The sequence below is a fragment of the Nicotiana tabacum genome, chromosome 20 (assembly GCF_000715075.1).
Source record: "Nicotiana tabacum cultivar K326 chromosome 20, ASM71507v2, whole genome shotgun sequence".
Classification (NCBI taxonomy): Eukaryota; Viridiplantae; Streptophyta; class Magnoliopsida; order Solanales; family Solanaceae; genus Nicotiana; species Nicotiana tabacum.
The window spans coordinates 142,273,396-142,295,164 of NC_134099.1; positions in this window are offsets into that span (position 1 = coordinate 142,273,396).

Consider the following 21,769-nt stretch of genomic DNA (forward strand, 5'->3'; position numbering starts at 1 on the left):
TTTCTAGTCTCACTTATCCCTGCCGATAGATTGCTTGTCTAAAAGGTTCAAAATGTAATATGAAAAATTAATTAAATTTCCATTTGTTACTACACACTATTTGCTTCAATCCAAAAAAAAAAAAAAAAGATAACTTCACAAATTTCCAGCAATTCTCTTTTGTTAATTGTAACTTTAAACTAAAAAAAGAAAAAGACAAATTTCTCATCATGAAAAAGACTATCATGCCTCATCATCAATGTCTATTCTTCAGCTATTTAGGAAGACACCAAGACTAACAAAAGTTCGAAATAACTGCAGTATAAGGATGATTCTGATTTGTACCAAGAAAGCATAAAGGGATTTCAATTAAGGTTGTAATTATCGACTGTTTTAGTTTTGAAAGAAAGTTGGGGCAGATTGTTTGGATGGGTGAAAGAATCGGTGGGTCAGTTTAGGCTCTGTTAGTGTTTAACATCTCGGTTAGATTAGGACTAAAATTGCTCCATTTTTTTTCATATGCGAAGACTATTAAATGCTCCAAGTTAAAGAATAAGGATGACTTTGATCCAAAGGCCAAACTTAAGGGAATACTCTTTGAAAATGGCATTGCATGATCTTTGATTTCACATAGATCTCTGTGTTTTATTAATGTAACATTTGCTCATTATTATTATCACCCCTATAAATATATTCATATAACTTATATAAACTTTATGTACTATCTAACAAAAATAAAATGTATAATGTAAATATATGTTGTTTGTATTTATACGCTCCAAAACCTTAAAAGAAATTGTATTATCTTAAAACGAGGTGCCTTGCTTTGCTAAATACAAATAAAATCTTTTATTAATAGAATAAAATACTGATACTATTGTATACTTAGAATTCATGTTCTTCATGTTTTTTATTAAAAGAATTTTTATGCATGTACACTAATAAAACTAATTATTATCTCTGCTATTGCCGTCTTTGCATACCCTAGTGGATTGTCTGGTTGATTGGTTAGTTATATAAGGATTGTAATGCACGGATTGTTGGGGATTTTAAGAATAATAAGGCTTAAAATAGGATGAATGGGAAATGGAGGAAAATGAAATTTCAAGTTTCCCCCCTTGGCAAAGGGACATTGTCCCATATTAGAAGAGGAAGAGGTTTTTTTATGGGTATATAAGCAATTGCTCTTCTTCTAGCTCTTAAAGAGTTGAGAAGAAGGCAAGTCTCGCTCTGTTGTCGTCGTTCGGCTTCGGCTTCGGACCAAATTTATTTGTTAATAGTATAGTAAAATACTAAAATAAATGTTATTAAATATTCGTTTTAATAACAGAATATTAATATTAAAATAAATATTAATATTAAATCCAATCCGTTTTTCAGTTGTGTAACTGAAAATTAAACTACCCTATTCAATTTTCCCTCTTTATTGTTGAGTAAAGAGCCATTTATGTTATGACCGTTTTGCATAAACAGTCATCCTGAAGAGTTGCACCTCTTCAGATTTCAGCCCAACTTTGGCTATAAATACAAGTCTATTCAGCTTAGAATTTCCATATGATTTTCTGAGTTTCTCCTCCTTCTTCTGCATACTTTTAACATCAAACAAAACAACAGTAAGTGTGATTTACTATCGAACTTTGTGTTCGCTGAAACACTGGGGTTTGAAGTACCACTACACCAGTATGTAATTCGTTCTATCCTGGGAGGAAATAATTCATAACCTTGGGTACTAGGAGAGGATTAAATTCATTAAGGAAACGCTCGAATTGATTTTTGTTTCTTTACATTTTCTGTTTATATAATATTCTGTTTTTTTTTTTTCAGAATTAATTCACAAAGACAGATTACTAACACGGATTGATATACGATAACTAATAATAGAATTTCTATTTGGAGAATATATAGGACAAACAATACTTGGTCTATTATATGTACGACGATTATTTTTTAGGAGTTACCTATTGCAATTTAATAAAAATAGCAGTAAAGGTCATGTTAACCCTTTACCCTCCTAGAAATGCATGTAAAGGTCTCACGTCAAAGGATAAAAATAGAACTATGACGAAATAATTAGACCCCATATTCGCATTTTGTAGACGTGAATCCAAATTAATATTACAAGTAGTACAAGAACATAAAGCTATTCGTAAAATCGAAGAAGCAGCATTGATACAAACAATTTACATTTATCATGAACTCAGTATTCTTATACTAACATTGATAATTATAAAAACTTTACCAGACATAAAAGGAAAAAGGTCCAAATTAGTCATTATACTATTCGAAATTACTCAATTTTGACCTTCATTAACTTTTTGGTCAATTCATACTTTTATCATTAGCAATCATCTCATATTACCGTTATTATAAATGGAGCTTCAACAAAAACTGAGTGCACGCCACCTGTCCAAATCTGGTTTAAATTTATCCTTTAATTTTTATTATGGTTTAAAATTATCATAGATTAATAGAGGTCATGGGAAATAACGAGACTTTTTCCAGACGGGAGCGAGAGGGGATAGTATTAGACCAAAAGTCTTACAAATGGCAAAATTGTGCTTTTCCAATATTCAATTATGAAATAAGATTTAAGAACTTTAAATATTAGTCTTGTTTTGTTAAATTTAAATCATGAAAGTACATCAATTACCTGAGTTCATGGGGGAGTAATGGATCCATGAAGTAACTTTCATGACATGTAGTTTTGCCAGATGGAATAGCTTGAGGAGAATTGTGTTTAACATAGGAACAAGCTCACGCTAGTTATTGATCTTTAAAAGGGAAAATCATAGGTCATTGGCACTTTAAAATTCGTTCTCAACTCTGTTTTTCATCAATTAATTAATATCACCACGAACTGGGATTGAAAAATACATGTTAATTTTAAACTGTATCAACTTAGCAAGACTAACTGATTTAAGGAGGCCAGAATATCTATATTTATTAGCCATGGGTTGATGGAAGTATATGTGCAAACATATGCACAGTGGCGGACCCAAGATTTTATGCAAGCGGGTTCAGTTGGAAACAATCATAACTAGAGCCCGTTTGGATTGGCTTAAAAAATGGTTTTTTATTAGAAATAACTTTTAAGTCAAAAAGTAATAAGTTGGGGTTGCCTAACTTTTGCCTTGTTTTAAGCAGTTTTAAACTTATTTTAAGCACTTTTTGACTTTGTCAAACACTGAAAAAAAGGCTAAAAGAGCTTGAAAGTTGATTTGACCAGCTTAAAAGCCAATCCAAACACCCTCCTAATATAAGCGGTAACATATTTTATCCTTTTTGTTCATAGCGTAATCTTAAAATGAAATCATCTTAAGTTGTAACAAATTTTTGCTTATTAAAATTTAACAAATTTAAATTTAGCTAATTTAAAATTTTGCTATACTTTAACAAAAAAATAATATTGACCAATCTATAAAATTATTAACTCCAAGAGATTTGAGATTATAAATTATTTTTTAGTTTTATAAGTAACAAATTTTTATTTATAAAAGAAGGCAATAAGAAAAGAATTGCAAACTAAACTAAATTAATACCATAATTAAAGAAAGAGAGCTTATACACTAAATAATAAAATTTAATTATAAAACAACTAAGAAAATTTTGACATAAATTAAATTAAATTAAAAAATAATAAATAATTTCAACAGATATACTTGAAGGGCTTAGAAAATTTTATGAAGGAGAAAGCTAAAATTACCTTTTGAAGTAAAATAAACTTCAATATAAGTTGTGTTGAGTTTAAATAAAGACAACAAATTTTAAAGTGAAATAGAGAGAACTAAAAAATATAAGACATTGGAGTAATAAGTCAACAAGCCAAGGTATGGTTAATTTAATTTGATGCAAAACAGTTTTACTAAGTCTACCATTTGCACATTCTTGTTGCTATCTATACAAAAAAGAAGTACAGTATGTAAAAAGCACTAGCCAGGAATCGAACACAGGACCTCGTGCAAAATATGAGCCCATTTCACCACTTTTGCAGAAGAAAATCATTTGTCATGTTGGTTCAAATATAATTTTTATATAAAATTACCCTGCTTTGGTTGTAATTTACATAGATACACAATATTTTTCGATGAAACGAGTTCAGTTGAACCTCCTTAGCTATGCGTGGGTCCGCCCCTGCATATGCATGCATCTATTTTGGTATAAACACCGAATGTAGGAAATTTTTTACCCCAGGTATTTCATGTAAAGTTCCCCCCTTTCTTTTTCTCGCTTGTAATTTTCCTTTTAGGAAAGTGAATGGTATTTTAAGAAAATCGTATTTTCTATACATAGTACATAGTGTTTGAACATGAAATTCCCTTGATTTTATTTTTTGGAAATTTGTGAATAAAAATCATCATATTATTTGAAATACTCCTCAAACACCGTTCTCCAATATTTTATAAATATTTGCGAATACTATGGCCAAACCAGTATGCAAGTACTAAACTCCAGTATTAACAAAGTATTGAAATTATTACTATTTTTTTACCAAAACGATCCCCAAGCTATCCTAACAGTACAACACGGCAAGGAAAAAACTTATTCGCACCAAATGTTTGTACCCGACCAATAAACAAATAGCACATATCACTTTATTTAACTATAATTGTTAGTACTTAACCGTCGTTACGTACCATATATTTTGCACATAGCTGTCACGACCCGGTTCGCTCTTCGGGAACCGTCGTGACGGCACCTAGTCTCTACGACTAGGTAAGCCTAAAATGCGGAAAATAACTCAAACTTGTGGAAGAAAAGAAAATAGAAATAATGTAATATAACAGCGTTTTAAAAGTGTCGCTCGGCATACAAAATATGACTCTCAAATCCAATATATATCTCTCCCAAAACCCGGAAACCCATGAATCACAAGCTAAGGATATTACATAGTGCTCTAACTCTAGAATAGTCTAAAACAAGTAACTACAAAAGGGCTGTAACTAGTTACAAGAGAGAATATAGAAACTCCTCGGTCTGCGGACGCGGCTGATATACCTTGAAGTCTCCGAAGGGTCGCCTCGCCTCAAGGATGGTAAGTCTGAGTCAAGGTACCTGGATCTGCACATGAAAAACATGCGCAGAAAGGGCATGAGTACACCACAACGCTACTCAGTAAGAGCCAAGCCTAACCTCGGTCGGGTAGTGACGAGGAAGGTTAGGACCCTACTAAGATAAAATAAAAATATAAGATATGACAGTATAAGATAAGCAGTATAGTCAAAAACTAACACTAAGAATTTAATACAGAAAAACAAGGAATTCAATAACTGAAACAGAGGCAAAAACAATCACAAGGAAATAACCGGGGATCTCTCAATATCCCAAGGATCTCTTACTACCCTCAATATATGCCAGGGATCTCTTGGTATTGCGAGGATCTCTCGGTATCCTCAATGTATGTTAGGGATCTCTTGGTATCCCGATGATCTCTTGGTATCCTCACTATATGCTAGGGTACCCTCAATATATGCCAAGGATCTCTTGGTATCCCGAGGATCTCTCGGTATCCTCAATATATGCTAGGGATCTCTTGGTATCCTCAATGTATGATAGGGATCTCTTGGTATCCCGAGGATCTCTCGGTATCCTTAATATATGCTAGGGATCTCTTGGTATCCCGCACTTCAGCTCAAATCGTAAATGCGTACAGGGAATCTCCCAGGATGCCGCCCCGTAGTCCCAAAGTTTAACACACAACAATGGCACAAGGAATACTCAAATAAACTCAACTTCATAACAAGGTAACACAAACAATTCTAACCTAACATGCTTCACGTAATACAAATAAGGCAGTTAAAGCAAATAAAGCAATTAAGTCAATTAGACATGCTTCTTCTAACTAACAGCAGGTTTAAAAGTGCAAGTAGAATAAATAGAAAGGGAAAGCACAATTAAAGTTACTTAATGAAAATCAAATTTTCAATAATTAGCACAAGTACGCACTCGTCACCTCACGTATAAGGCATTTCAATTATCACAATACCAATCCTAAGGGGAAAGTCCCCCACGCAAGGTTAGACAAGCCACTTACCTCGAACCGGCTCAAAATCACTCTGAAACTATGCTCTTGCCACGAGTACTCGACTCTAAATGACCCGAATCTATTCAATTCAATTTTATAATGTAAATAACTCTTCAAGTAACTGATTCTACGAAAAAAATTTAAGTTAATACGCAAAATTAGGTAAAATGACCAAAACGCCCCTCGGGCCCACTTTTCGGAATCGGGTAAAATTTATATTTTCAGAATCATCACACTCTCACGAGTTCATGCATACCAAAATTATCCAAATCTAAGATCAAATTCCCAATCAAAAGTTAAATTCTAGGTCTAAGAACTTTCTTCCAACCTTTCCCCAATTTTCATCTCCAATCCGAAATTAAATGGTGAATTCATGTTTAAATTAATGGGTTACAAGCAAAAAGGAGTAAGGAATTGTTACCCAATTGATATCTCTAAAAATCCCTCAAAACCTCGCTCAAATCCGAGCTCCCAAGCTCTAGTTTTCACAAAAATGGCTAAACCCTCGATTTTGAACTGAAACATTCTGCCCAGCTAATTCCAAAACTCTATCATCTCTATCATTGTCCTTAACTATATCCTTGTTCTTGATGCTATCATTCCCCCCTTCTTGAAAAGAATTCGTCCTCGAATTCGATCCTACATCAAACAAAGATAAGTCAGCAACATTAAATGTGGCACTTACTTGGAACTCACCAGGAAGGTCCAACTTGTAAGCATTGTCTCCAATCCTTTCAAGGACTTGAAATGGGCCATCTCCTCTAGGATGCAACTTTGACTTCCTTTTGGAAGGAAATCTCTCCTTTCTAAAGTGAACCCAAACTAAATCTCCAGGTTTAAAAATAACTTGTTTTCGTCCCTTATTCTTTCTCAAGGCAGTTTGCTCATTTTTCTTCTCAATTGCAAGCCTTGTTTGTTCATGAATTTTTTTCATTATCTCAGCCTTTGTCCTACCATCAAGATTAGCAATATCATTAGTTTTTAATGGTAACAAATCAAGGGGAGTGAAGGGATTAAAACCATAAACAACCTCAAAAGGAGACATACCTGTAGAAGAATGGATTGTTCTATTGTAAGCAAATTCAATCATAGGTAAGTGATCTTCCCATGAAGTTAATTTACCTTTCAAAACAGCCCTCAACATGTTTCCTAAGGTTCTATTAACTACTTCAGTTTGTCCATCAGTTTGTGGGTGACAAGAAGTAGAAAACAACAATTTAGTACCTAACTTCCCCCAAAACACACGCCAAAAGTGGCTCAAAAACTTAGCATCCCTATCACTAACAATAGTTCTAGGTATACCATGAAATTTGACAACCTCTTTTACAAAAAGATCAGCAACATGTGAGGCATCATTAGTCTTTAAACAAGGAATAAAATGAGCCATTTTGGAGAACCTATCTACCACAACAAATATACTATCCTTACCATATCTTGTTCTAGGCAAAACTAACACAAAATCCATGGAAATATCAATCAAAGGCGAAGTAGGAACAGGTAATGGCGTGTAAAGATCATGTGGTAACACTTTAGATTTAGCTTGTTTACATTCTAAACACTGTGCGCACATTCTTTCAACATCTTTTCTCATTCCAGGCTAAAAGAAATTTTCGGCCAGTATGTCTAGTGTCTTTGGGACTCCAAAGTGTCCCATAAGCCCTCCACAATATGCTTCCCTTACAAATACTTCACGTAAAGAGCAATTAGGAATACACAACTTATTTTCCTTAAAGAGAAAGCCATCTTGGAGGTTAAACCTCTCAAAAGGACTCAACTTACAATCTGCAAAAATTTTGCCAAAATCAACATCATTAGCATAAAGTCCCTTGATTTGATCAAAACCCATTAATTTAGAAGTCAGGTTAGAAACTAAGACATACCTCCTTGAAAGTGCATCAGCAACAACATTTTCTTTCCCTTGTTTGTAAGAAATTACATAAGGAAATGTTTCAATGAATTCAACCCACTTAGCATGCCTTCTACTAAGCTTACCTTGACTCTTCAAGTATTTCAAAGATTCATGATCAGTTTTAATGACAAACTCTCTTGGCTACAAGTAATGTTGCCATGTGGGTAAAGCCCTTACCAAAGCATATAGCTCTTTGTCATAAGTGGAATAGTTCAATGTGGCTCCACTTAACTTTTCACTAAAGTAGGCAATAGGTTTAGAGTCTTGCATCAAAACAACACCTATTCCTTTGCCCGAAGCATCACATTCAATTTTAAAAGATTTAGAAAAATCAGGCAATTGTAACAATGGAGCAGAACATAACGTTTCTTTCAACAAGTTAAAAGCATCATCTTGTTCTTTTCCCCATTTAAAAATCTTATCCTTTTTAATAACTTCAGTTAAAGGAGAAGCAATGGTACTAAAGTCTCTCACAAACCTCCTATAAAAACTAGCAAGTCCATGAAAACTCCTAACTTCAGTTACACTCTTAGGTTTAGGCCATTCTTTTATTGCTTTGATTTTCTCTTCATCAACCTCAACTCCTTTAGAACTAACTACAAAACCCAAGAAAATCACACGATCCACATAAAAAGTACACTTTTTAATATTAGCAAATAAACATTGCTTTCTAAGAACTTCAAAAACTTGTTTTAGGTGTTCTACATGCTCTTCTAAAGTGTTAGAAAAGACCAAGATATCATCGAAGTACACCACAACAAATTTTCCATGAAAATCCTTAAAAACATGATTCATTAATCTCATGAAAGTACTAGGTGCAATAGTCAAGCCGAAAGGCATAACTAACCACTCATAAAGCCCATATTTGGTCTTAAAAGCAGTTTTCCATTCATCTCCAGGATTCATTCGAATCTGATGGTAACCACTTTTTAGATCAATTTTAGAAAAGATTTTGGATCCATGTAATTGATCCAATATGTCATCAAGACGAGGAATAGGGTGGCGATACTTTACCGTAATCTTGTTGATTGCTCTATAATCCACGCACATCCTCCAAGTTCCATCCTTTTTTGGTACCAATAGGACGGGAACCGAGCAAGGGCTCATGCTCTCTCTCACAAAACCTTTCTCAAGCAACTCCTCAACTTGCCTTTGAAGTTCTTTTGTCTCTTCTGGATTACTCCTATAGGCTGGCCTATTTGGGATTTGTGATCCAGGTACAAAATCAATTTGATGCTCAATGCCACGTAAAGGTGGCAATCCATTAGGAATATCTTCTGAAAAGACATCTTCAAAATCCTGCAAAAGAGAAGAAATACTACTTGGCAAAGAAGAAGTTAGCAACTCAGAATTAATCAAAGTCTCTTTGTAAGTAAGTAGTATTATGGGCAGCCCCTCTTTTCTTGCATTTAAATACTCTTTGGTTTTTATATAAAAACTCTCTTTTTTTCTTTCCTTAACCTCTTTCCTCTCACCAAGACTGTCTATTTTTTCATTCAAACCCTTTTTTATCTCTTCTCTCAAATTGCTGCCCTCTCTCTCTTTCTCTCGGCCATCTCTCTTTTTTTCTAATTCTTGGCCTTCTTTCTTTTCTTTTTCCTCAAGCTCACTTTTTATCTCTCCCCTTGGTTTTCTCATTGTTTCTCTTAATCTCTTTTGATCTTCAAACACTTGAGAAGGAGATAAAGGTGCAAGAGTAAATTTCCTGCCATTTAGTTCAAGAGAATATCTATTCTTTCTTCCATCATGAAAAACATTCCTGTCATACTGCCAAGGACGACCCAGTAAGATATGACAAGCTTTCATAGGTATTATGTCACAAAGAATATCATCCTCATATCTACCAACATTAAATGAAATCATGCACTGTTTGTTTACCTTTAGTTCACCACTATCATTTAACCATTGGAGTCTATATGGAGTAGGGTGTTTCATGCATGCAAGTCCCAATTTTTCCACAAAGTATGAACTCACCACATTAGCACAACTACCACTATCAATGATCATAGAGCAAGTTTTTCCCTTTATCCCACACCTAGTATGGAATATATTCTCCCTTTGTTCTTCACTATTGCTTGCCAAATTGATAGTCATAATCCTTCTAACTACCCCAATCATGCCCTCATTAGGTAGCTCTACATCATCTTCATCACTCACATCTCCCTCTTCTTCTCCCTCACCTTTTTCACTCTCATATCCTCCATCTTCTCTAAGAATGATGTATCTTCTACTTGGACATTCATGCATCATATGTCCCCTTCCTTTACATTTATGACATTGAATAGAACTAGAAGGTGTAAAAGGTTTAGGGTTAAATGTTTTACCTCCCTCTTTGTTCTCAAATTTACCTTTACCCTTGTCTTCTTGAGGTCTAGAAGAACTCTTCATCTCATGATATGGCCATGGCTTCTTGGAGATGGTGCTTGTCCGACCTTTCCACGAGCTAGTCTGCTTTCTTTTATTTTGATTTTCTATCTTTACAGACAAATCAACTAACTCATCTAGTGTTACATATTGTTGTAATTCTACTACATCAGCTATTTCCTTATTTAAACCATTTAAAAACCTAGCCATTGTAGCCTCTTCTTCCTCTGTACAATTAGCTTGGATCATAGCCATATCCATAGCCTTAAAGTACTCATCCACAGACATGGACCCTTGCTTCAATGTTTGAAGACGTTGTTGTAGCTCTCTTTGAAAGTGTGATGGCACAAATCTCTTCCTCATCACCCTCTTCATCTCAGCCCAAGTAGCAACTGGTGCTTGTCCTTCTTGCAATCTGTCCCTAGCAAGATTTTTCCACCAAATAGCAGCATAGTCAGAAAACTCAACAACAGCAAGTTTAACTTTCTTACCCTCAGAGTAGTTGTGACAATCAAAGATGGCTTCAACCTTTCTCTCCCAATCAAGGTACAAGTCTGGGTCCCTTGCTCCCTTGAATGATGGCATCTTCATCTTTATACTACTTATATTGTCATCTTCTACTCTACCTCTTTGTCCCCTCATATCTCTTCCCACCCTATCAAAATCAATATCATTAAAATCATCTATAGGGTTTTCTTGATTTACAATGGGAGCATGGGGTACATTTCTCCTAGCTTGGGGTCTAACATTATTTTCCCTCCTAAGTTCAGCTATTGTATCATTTTGATCAGCAATGGTATCCCTCATCTCTTGGAGTTGAAAATTCAACCTTTCAAATTGTTGATGCATAGCTTGCAAGGTAAAATCATTTCTTGCTTTGATTTCAGCTTCTTGGAGAACCCTTCGTTCATCATCACTACCTGTATGCGACATCTTTAAAAAAAAGTGTAAACTGTATCACAAAAATTAGCTCTTTTTTTTCTCGGAATAACCTTTGAACAAAATACTTTGTAGATTTATAATTAAACCCAACTCGTATGAAATTCTTAGTAGTAAAATTCAGATTTTTGGGGAACTAATGAAAGAAAAACCAAATCCTAGAACTATTAGGCTCGGTTGAAACATGACGCGAACAAAAAGGAAAGGATTATATGTTTAGATTAGAAAGAGTAAGAAAATCTAGGATCCCCTCTTCTTGTTTCCTTTGTTAATTTTTGGTAACAAATTAGATACAAAAGAAATATCCCGGAGAGCACGCAATTCTATTTTTTGTTCTAAAAACTGATTTTCATTTTTTTTTTAATTTTTTTTCTTTGCTCTTAGTATTCAAGAAATCCCAAGACTTACTAGTAAAGGTTGAAAGATAAATCTCAAAGCACAAGTAACAAAGGTTCAAAAGAACTCTCAAAGTATGATATACTTAATCAATAATTGTTGTCTCAAGTTACTCGTAAAGTGGTCAAGATCCGAATCTATTGTTTTGATTTGCTTTTTAAGTAAAGGCGTTTGATTTCTTCCATAAATCAAGACGTTGTTACTTTGATCTTGTCAAGGCTATAGAACTTACGTTCTTGGAAGTTCTTGGAATTCTTTCCTTGAATTCTTCCCATATCCTTTATTTTCATCTCTTTAATTCTAGTTGTTCAATTCCTTGTTGTTATTGCTTCCGCATTTACTTCTCAAATTCTTACTCTAATTTGGATTCTCGACCTAGTTGTTATCACAATTACCCTCAATACAAATGAATCATTAACAACATTTAACCTTTGAAAACCCATGGATCAAGTGCGACACAAGAGCATCAAGAGTTGACTCAACACATCAAAGAACTCTCTCAATTACTTTGGTCATTGTGGAGCCCAAACTCACACATCCTCAACTCTCCCTAAGCAAACCTCCCCTTTTAGAATATTGGCACACAAATCGAGGTTAATGGAAATTCACTCATCTCTCTCAAGAAAAGGTCATACGTCCGGCTCTAAGTACCATATGCTTGCCACTCATGTGAGTATCTACTATTATAAGCATCATTCAACTCAAGATCATATAGGGATTTTGTGGAGTCATTGTGAAGGCTTTTGGTTCAGGGCAGGGAATATTTTGATCTAAGTGGGTTCCATCTTCCCTTAAGCACTTCTTTTGATTCATTCGGCATACATTCTCTCGACTCTTTGAGTCATCTCACCTCTTTCTAAAGGGATAGAGGGACACGTTGTCACTCTTTCTTATGCAATTCAAACCGTTTCTCCTTTTTCAACTTTCCACACCTTCCATTCTTTTGCTTTTCTTGAATCCCTTTTTATTCTTTTTCACATTGAGCATTCTTTTTGTCTTTTGCTTTTCTTTATTTTTCATTGCCATTCCTTTTCTTTATTTTTGTGCCTTTTACCACTTTGTTGCCACCCTCGTCTCTCCCCCCAAACTTATATTTTTGCCATGTGCTCAAGAAAAGATCGGGTGCCAAGAGAGGGTATCTTTTAGAACGGGTATAGTCTTGTCTCATGGTTCTTGAAAGAACAAGGTCTAAGGCTCAAAAGGGTTAACAAGGGATCATATCATTGGTAGACTATGGAAGTTTTCAAGCTATTATTTGGATCAAGGAGGGCCTATAATCACGTCTCAAGTCAAAATTCACTTAGAATTTCGCCTCAACAAACATTCGGGGCAAGTTCTAGACCAATGGCTCAGGACTTGGATTTGTAATTCAATTACTCACCACACAAGCTAAAGGATCACTAAAGACATAGAGTGGGGTCCCACAATGACCTTATATACGATTTGAGCACACAATGGTCCCGAAAAACCACTTGATAATTATCGGTCAACACAAGAGTCTCAAGGTAACCATGGGATCAAAGGCAAATGTGTTAGGCCCAAGTGAAGCTTTGCTTGAGGTATCCTTAACTATAAACTACTAAAAACAAAAACAAAAACGGACTCAAACCCTTAAGAAGGTTGTCACGCCATCCATCATTGGGAAGAGCCACCCGGTTCACACAACACTCTACCTTTGGAAAGAACTATGGCATTAAGAAAACCAAAGGCTTTTTGAAAACGTCCATAACAAAACAAAAGCTACAAACATAAATAAGAAGCTAAAAACGGAAAAAAAATTGCAAAAATAGAACGAATATAGACAATAGGGGATTTGAATATACAACGGGGATGAAAAATGTGATAAAAGTAACTAAATATCAAATTATATACAGACCAAATGTGAAAATCAAGAAAGCATAAAATGAATCAATATATACAGTCATCCAAAAATGGAGGGCGCACCCCCTCAAATAAAAGCTGGCATTGTCCCCAATGCCAACTAGTCCAAATAAGCATCAAAACTAATAGAAAAAAAGATATGAAGACTCCCTAAGCCCTGTCGATCTGCGTAGGATCATGGATGGTCCCTAGGTCCTCTGTGTGCTCGGGAACCTTAGACTGGTTCCTGGTGTCCTGCTGCTCAGCTGCTGGGACCTGGGCCTGGACCTCGACAGGCTGTGGAACTGGTACATCCTGTGGCTGACTGGAGGAAGCCTCTGGTGGGTCCGCCAACTGGATGATGGCATCATCTTCTCTAGGGATCTCCTCCTCTTCGGAGGCCTCTGGGTCTGCTCCGGCTGTGGATGAGTTGTTGAGACTGGGTCATCGAGCAACAGGTCGAAAGGCAGCTGGTCTTCCTTCAATCTATCTACATCTACCCGCAGCTCCTTCACGGACTCCTTGGAGGCCCGTGTCTTCCTAAGCTTCTTATGCTCCCGAGCAAGCTCCTTGAGAGCCTTGCTGTGTGAATTGACTGCCTTGGTCAATGTCTCCTGAGTAGTGAGGATTTTCTTCTGGTTCTCAAATATCTCTTTCAAAGCATCTTCTATCAGCTAGGGCACCTGTGGGGCTGGAGGAGCCGACTGACCCTCTATTGTGGTAGTCAATGTGGACAACTTGAATGAGGAAGTCTGCATCTAGTTGTTTATACTCAGAAGGGTCTGGATCAGCCGGTGGGCAGTGATGGGATAGGCCCGGGTAGATGGGATCTCCAGGCCTGCTAATATGGAAGGTTTAGGAGGCATCTCGGTATGAGTGGAGGTAGGCTCAGCGGGGGTCTCTACCACAACTAGCTCTTCAGACTGGCCAGTTGGGGCAGAAGCAGGGGCTTTGTAGTTTTTGTCCTTGGGGTTGTCATTCCCCTTCAAGTTGTACCAGGAGAACGGCGCTGTCACCTTGACCTTGATGTCGTATGGCCTCTTGTCCACCTACAATTCCCAGAATTACATAGTGAGGGTGTTGGGGAAGGGATAGTTCCAGTCGCTCTCGGCACCCACTATAGAAATGATCCGGGACATCACATTCCCCACGTTGATAGGGTACCCCTCCATAATGGAAGCAACCAAAATAGCCCGGTGGAGAGAAAGTGTCTGGTCATGGGTAGTAGGGTCTAACCGGCTGCACACAAATGTCTCCCAGCCCCTCACCTCAAATTTTAGGGTCCTCCGTAGTATTTTGACCCCAACAGTCAACCACTCCGAAACGGTACCTGGGATTGCCAAGTACTGAGCTAACCATGGACGGACCTCCTCGCCTATCTCCAGCTTTTCCATATAAAGAGACTCATCTTCCTCATTGAAACCCAGGTATTCGTTGAGCGACTTCCCGCCAAACAACACCTTGAGGTTCCGAACCTTGGTCACTTTGGAATCCTTTACGATGTGGGCTACATTACAATAGAACTCTTTGACCAAGTGTTCATTGGCATCCACACAGTCATCTAAGAAGTGCTCCCAACCCACTCTCATTCTGAACTGTCTATGCACGTCATGGGGTTGTGGGTTAAAAGATCTCTGTCAATGAAACTCCGCTCCGGTATCAATTTTCTCACCGGCCACCACTCCCTAAATTTGTGGTACGCCACCTGGCTCACGAACCTATCCTCCCAAACTTCGGGTTTTCTAGTTTGGGCAATGACCCCAACCTGAGGCTCACCACACTCAGCTGCCTCCTCATCCCCTTACACTTCCTCCTCACCTCCGTCTGCACCCTCCCCAAATAATAAAGTTGTGGGGGAGGAGGAGTATTCACCATTGCCGGCTGCTGAGCCCTTAGATGACTCAGTAGAAACATGCCCTGGTACTTGGGTGTAAGCACGTGATTTTTTCCCTATGAAAGAATTACTCCCAAAAATTCAAAATAAAACAATTTTCCTTTGTGTGCAATTTTTGTGTTCTTCGTGGCATTTCTGTGTAATTATTTGCATTTTGTCTATGCATGTTTATTTGTTGATTAATAAAAAATATAAAAATATGTCGCATTTGCGTTTAATATTTAAGTAAGTTTATTTACAAAATGAAGGAATCATAAAAATAATGTACGCTGCATTTTTAGCACTTAATGTCCAAATTGTGTGATTTTCTCGTTAGTCGCTATTTAATTATGTCTTAATTGTTATTAAGAGTTAATTAGTATTTCCAGATAATTTTGGGTTTTATAATTTAATCTTAGCATTCTAGCTTTATTATTATTTAGGAAATTGAATAAATAGAAAAGGATAAAAATAGAAGAGATCGGATTGGGCCTTTTCTTCAATTTTAAGTCACAGGCCCAAAGAGACTCAATCTTCCCAAACGACCCAGTCCATTTCGAACTGGGTCGACCCAGTCCATAACCCAAAAGACCCCAAACCCCCTTTTCTTTCATTTTTCATAAATAAAAAAAACAAAACAAAAACAAAAACAAAAAAATTAACCAAAAAACCCTAAGACTACCCGACCCCCCCCGCCCCCTCTCTTCTTCTTCCTCTCCTTCTCCAAACTCTCCCATGGCTGCCCCTCCCCATTGACAACACACACACACGCACAACAACACACAGCAACACACACACACTCACGCATACACCCTCGCACACACACACACACAACGAAACACACACACTGCTGCGTCTTCTTCTTCTTCGACGTCTTCACGTCGTTCACTCCACCATCATATTCTTCGTCACTGCTGGTTGCTTCTTCTTCGTCGCTTCGCTACTACCATGGATGCGTCCAGATGTTGCTGAAGCCCGTTGTTGTTTCTTCTTCGTCGATCTTCTTCACTGTCGCTGCTGCGTTCGTCGTCCATGGCTGCTACTGTTCTTCTCCATTGATGCCGCTACTGCTCCGTTCTTTTTATCCGTAGCTGCTGCTCCCGTGCTGCTACTGTTTCAGCAGCATGGCAGCAGCATGCTGCTACTGCTTCAGCTATCGTCATCGCCAAACACCCCTCCATCGAGCTTCGTCTATTGTTTAAGTTTCCGGGCAGATTCGAGTGATTTTGGTGCAATAATTGTCTCCGGACATATTTGTTTCCATTCGAGTTCGTCGTCGCTTCGATCCGGTTAGTAGGTTTGAGTTTCATGTTTTTCCGTATTTTGTTTTGATATTCTCGGATCTAAAATCGGTAAATGTTCGATTCTTGTTTTGTTCATGTTTATCGTTGAATTAATTTTCTAGTTTGTTCATATGTTTTGTTGATTTAATTTTTAGATTCAAATGGAACTTTGATTAATTAGTTTTTCAGTTTATTTCATGTGCTTTTATTTATTTTTGTAAAAGAAATTGTTAGTTTAATTTTAATGTTGTTGGATTCAAAAAGAAAATTGTTAGTTTAATTTTAATGTTGCTAGATTCAAATTGAAATTGTTAGTATGTAAAAGAAATTGTTAGCTTAATTTTAGTTTAATTTGTAAAAGAAATTATTAGCTTGATTTTAATGTTGTTAGATTCGAATTGAAATTTAATTAATTGTTTTTCAGTTTATTTCATGTATTTTATTTGTTTTTGTAAAAGAAATTGTTAGTTTAATTTTTAATGTTGTTAGAATCAAATTGAAATTTAATTACTTATTTTGGGTTGTTTCATGTTAATTTCATTTATTTTTGCAAAAAGGAATTGTTAGTTTAATTTTAATATTGTTAGATTCAAATTGAAATTGTTAGTTTAAGTTTATTGTAAAAGAAATTGTTAGTTTAATTTTAGTTTAATTTGTAAAAAGGAATTGTTAATTTAATTTTAATGTGGTTAGATTCAAGCTGAAATTCAATCAATTATTTCTTCTTCGGTTTATTTTTATTCGTTTAAAAGAATTTAGTTGTAATATAGAAATATGTTAGTTTAATCACTTGAATCGTCCATTTTTATTGATTAGTTTAGATTAAATTCGTGTTCATCTTTTGGTTGAAGTTCGTTCTTAATCCGGTGATTTAATGTGAATTTATGTTTTAAATGCTTGATTTAATTTGAATATTCTTCTTGGTTGTAATGTTGTTAGATTTAGTTTAAAGATCAATTGGCTATTGAATTTAGAAACTCAAATCTATTTGTTGGTTATGTTGAATTTGTTAATATTGTTGAATCTGCAAATATATGTGTTGTTAAAAATATCGTTCAGTCAAAATAATTCCGATTGTTGATTTGTTGTTCACAGTTTAAGTTTGAATTTGTTGATTGAACTGGATTAAGGATTGGTTATAGCTGGTAATTTAATTTTAGGTTCTTAGATAATTTTGAAGTTGAACAGATTTTTGAATCGGGGCGTAACAGTAGTTTTAGGGGTAAAACGAGAATTAACCAATTACAGATTATTTAATTATGGTGGGGACCCGACATAATGATAAAAGCAAAAAAGAAAAGGTGGGTAATGATGTCTTCTTTTCAAAAAGAGGGAACATGGGGGCCCATTTTGACTACTTTTCAAAAGGAGGGAACACGGGGGCCCACGTTGACTACTTTTACTAAAGTAAAAGTGTGGGTAACAATAAAGGTTAAAGGGTGCACATAGTGGAAGAAGATTGGGTCTTGCTTTGGGTATATAAGAGACTCATTTGACACTTAAAAAGGAGGAGGAGAATTTTGGGGGAGATAAAAATTTCAGAACTAAAAGGGAGGAGATTTTTGGGGAGAACATTTTGGAGAGAGGAATACATTCTGAAAAATCTGGAGAGAGTGTGATAGAGTTTAAAAAGAGAAAACAAAAACAAAGTGAGAAACGAGTTTAGTTTCGGGTTTTAATACACGCGTGAGTGTTGCTGTTTAGTTTGTTTACATACTTTTGGGTTTGTTCTATTGAGTTGCTCGGTTTTCTTCAAAGTTTTCTGGGCCTTGAACCTGGGTCGAATTGCTGCTAGGTTGCTGTTGTTGCTGTGTATTTACACTACTGCTGCTTCTACTGATCTTCATCTTCTTTCCTTGCTTTCCAAATACCAGGTACACAAACTGATACACTGGTTCATCTTGTAAGCCACTCGAAGCATGAATGCAAAAATGAGAAAGATTTGAAGTTGTAGTTTAATGTAGTCTTTTCTTTCTTTTACTGTCTGTATGTAGAATCTTCTATGCGCTGCCCATGTAAACTCTTTAAACGACTCACTTTCGAAACTTAACTATAATAACTCGAAAGTATGTAAATAAAGTAGGACCTTTTCTTCATTTATTTTAGAAAACAAAAAATAGAAAATTTAGTCATGCTAAGATTATCCTTTTAAAAATAATGAGACGAGCCTCGCCAAATAAAAAATACAAATTTGCGGGGCCCTCAGTAAATATTTGCTTTAAAATTGCTTAGACTTCGGGATGGACCGTTTAGAAAAATTTCACGACCCTACCCAAAGTAAATAATACGCTAGTCGCTTTAGGTGCGCCTTTAATAATTTAATCTTCTTAAACTCGGGTGCACATTTATGTGACCCAAATCCACATCTCAACGGAGTCAAAGTGTGTCGACGATCACGGGTACATTGATTGTGACGCGGTTCGAAATACATTTTCACAACGTTGCAATTCCCTGTATAATAATAATAATAATAATGAAAGCGGTAAAGAGTTAAAATCTGCACATAAGCTCATAATTGTATAAAAAATCAGATAAACAAGCTGAATATGACAGTTGAGCGACCGTGCTAGAACCACGGAACTCGGGAATGCCTAACACCTTCTCCCGAGTTAACATAATTCCTTATCCGGATTTCTGGTTCGCCGACTGTAATACAGAGTTATTCTTTTCCTCGATTCGGGATTAAATTGGTGACTTGGGACACCCTAAAATCTCCCAAGTGGCGACTCTGAAATAAATAAATAAATCCCGTTTCGATTGTCCTTTAATTAGAAAAACTCCTTCACCCCCCGCGGAGGCGGAAAAAGGAGGTGTGACACTGGGCAGTGGGTGATGGTGGAGGAGTGTCATCTGTCAATCTGAAACTTGAGTAGAAATGTGTTGGTGCTGAATCTGAAGAGATATCGTGGGAGGGCAGATACTCACTCCCTAACTGATCACAGGCTCTATCAGCTACCTTAATTGCCTTTCTCATCTTCTTTATGTTTTGACGAGCCTGGGAGTGAGTTTAACCAATATCTGCTTCCCTCCCCGGGAGGAATCACCTCTACCGGGTTGTTTGGAGCCTTTTCCTCTTTGTTTAACCATTTGCAAACACAATCATCTCACATTGTTAGTATCAATAGAAGCAGTGAGCAACATTTATGCAGAAAGGGTTGCAGACAGAATTGAAAAGTTGCAGCCAGGTTGAAGAAACAGCCTAGTGCGGACCGCAAAAAATGGAGTGCGGCCGCACAGGGACACCGCGGACCACACAATAACGACCGCGGTCTGCACAGGATCACCACGTACCGCACAATAACGACCGCGGTCTGTACAGATATGGGGTTCAGACTACCCATCCTCTGAATCTTACCAGTGCAACCCGCAAAAAATGGTACCGCGGCCGCACTGGGCCAGTGCGGACCACACAAAATGTAGTGCGGCCGCACTAGGCAAGGGTCCCCTTAACACAAGATCATCAGTGCGGTCCGCACAAAGTGATACTGCAGACCGCATTAGGGTACCGCGGACCGCACAACGTGCCCAGAAGTGGCATTGAGTTAGGGTTTATCAGAATTGCCTTAAAGTCCAATTTTTCACTAAATTATTGTCCCTAAACGATATATCCAGTCCATAAAACTACTAAGTCCACAGAAATCAACCTTTAACTAATCTAATCCTAGAGTCAAACTAATTACGGGAGGAAGAGGAAGAAGTATAAGCTAAGAAAAGAAAATGAAAATAGAATAAAATTACAAAATTAAACATGGAAGAAATGAGTGTAATGTTACCAGATTATGAGGTAGAGTGAAGTTAATCAATGCTAAGCAAGTTTTCACGATCAATTTCAGGGAGTGAACAGTAATAATATTCTCTGAGATTCAATTTTGCGAAAAGAGTAAAAAAGGGGTCCCCAGGGTCTATTTATAGAAAAGTCCCTGGGGCCAAGCCTCACCTAACAGTGCGGACCGCACAACATGGACCGCATTCCGCACTGGGCTGTTATGATCAAGCTTGGCCTAGTATCCCACTGCAGTCCGCACAAAATAGACCGCGGCCGCAGTGGTCCACCGCGGATCGCACAAAGTGTAGTGCGGCCGTAGTGGTCAAACTTCAGAGAGGTATAATTTTGGCCTTCACCAGCGCGGACCGCACAAAGTGTAGTGTGGCCGCACTGGAAACTTTAAAGACTGAATATTTTCTTCACTATGTCTTGCACTGCATCAATACAATCCCTGCAACTTCCCACAACCAGTTAGCCCAAAAAATCAATCCTATACTACAAAGAAAATCAAAGAAAACAAGAAGAACAACACATGGGTTGCCTTCTAAGAAGCGCCTGATTTAACGTCACAGCACGACGCATGTTACCACCATATCACTTGAGATGAAGGAGCGCCACCACGTGGCTGTCATCAAACTTTCCAAGATAATGCTTTACCCGGTGCCCATTAACTCTAAAGACTTTACCATTTTTGTTTTTCAAATCAGAGCACCAAAAGGGGTCACAAACACAACTTCAAACGGTCCACTCCATTTGGATTTGAGCTTTCCCGGAAACAGATGTAACCGGGAGTTGAACAAGAGAACCAAATCACCTACGTTGAACTCCTTTCCACGAACATATTTGTCATGAAGGTACTTCATCTTGTCCTTATACAAGGACGAACTGGAGTAGGCATGGAATCTGAATTCATCGAGTTCATTGAGTTGTTCAACGCGAAGATTAGCTGCAACATCCCATTCAAAATTCAACTTCCTCAAAGCCCACATGGCCTTGAGCTCTAATTCAACCGGAAGATGGCATGCTTTCCCAAACACCAACCGATACGGAGATATCCCAATCGGAGTTTTGTAATCCGTCTAATAAGCCCATAGAGCGTCATCCAACTTCTTCGACCAATCAGTCCTATTTGCATTGATCGTCTTCGACAAGATACTTTTGATTTCTCTGTTGGAGACTTCCACTTGACCACTATCTTGAGGATGATAAGGGGTTGAAACCTTATGATTGACACCGTACGTGGAAAACAATATGTCGAAAGCTTTATTGCAAAAGTGAGACCTCTCATCACTAATAATCGCACGAGGAGTGCCAAACCTTGTGAAAATGCTCTTTTTAAGAAATGCAACAACACTCTGAGCTTCATTGTTAGGCAAAG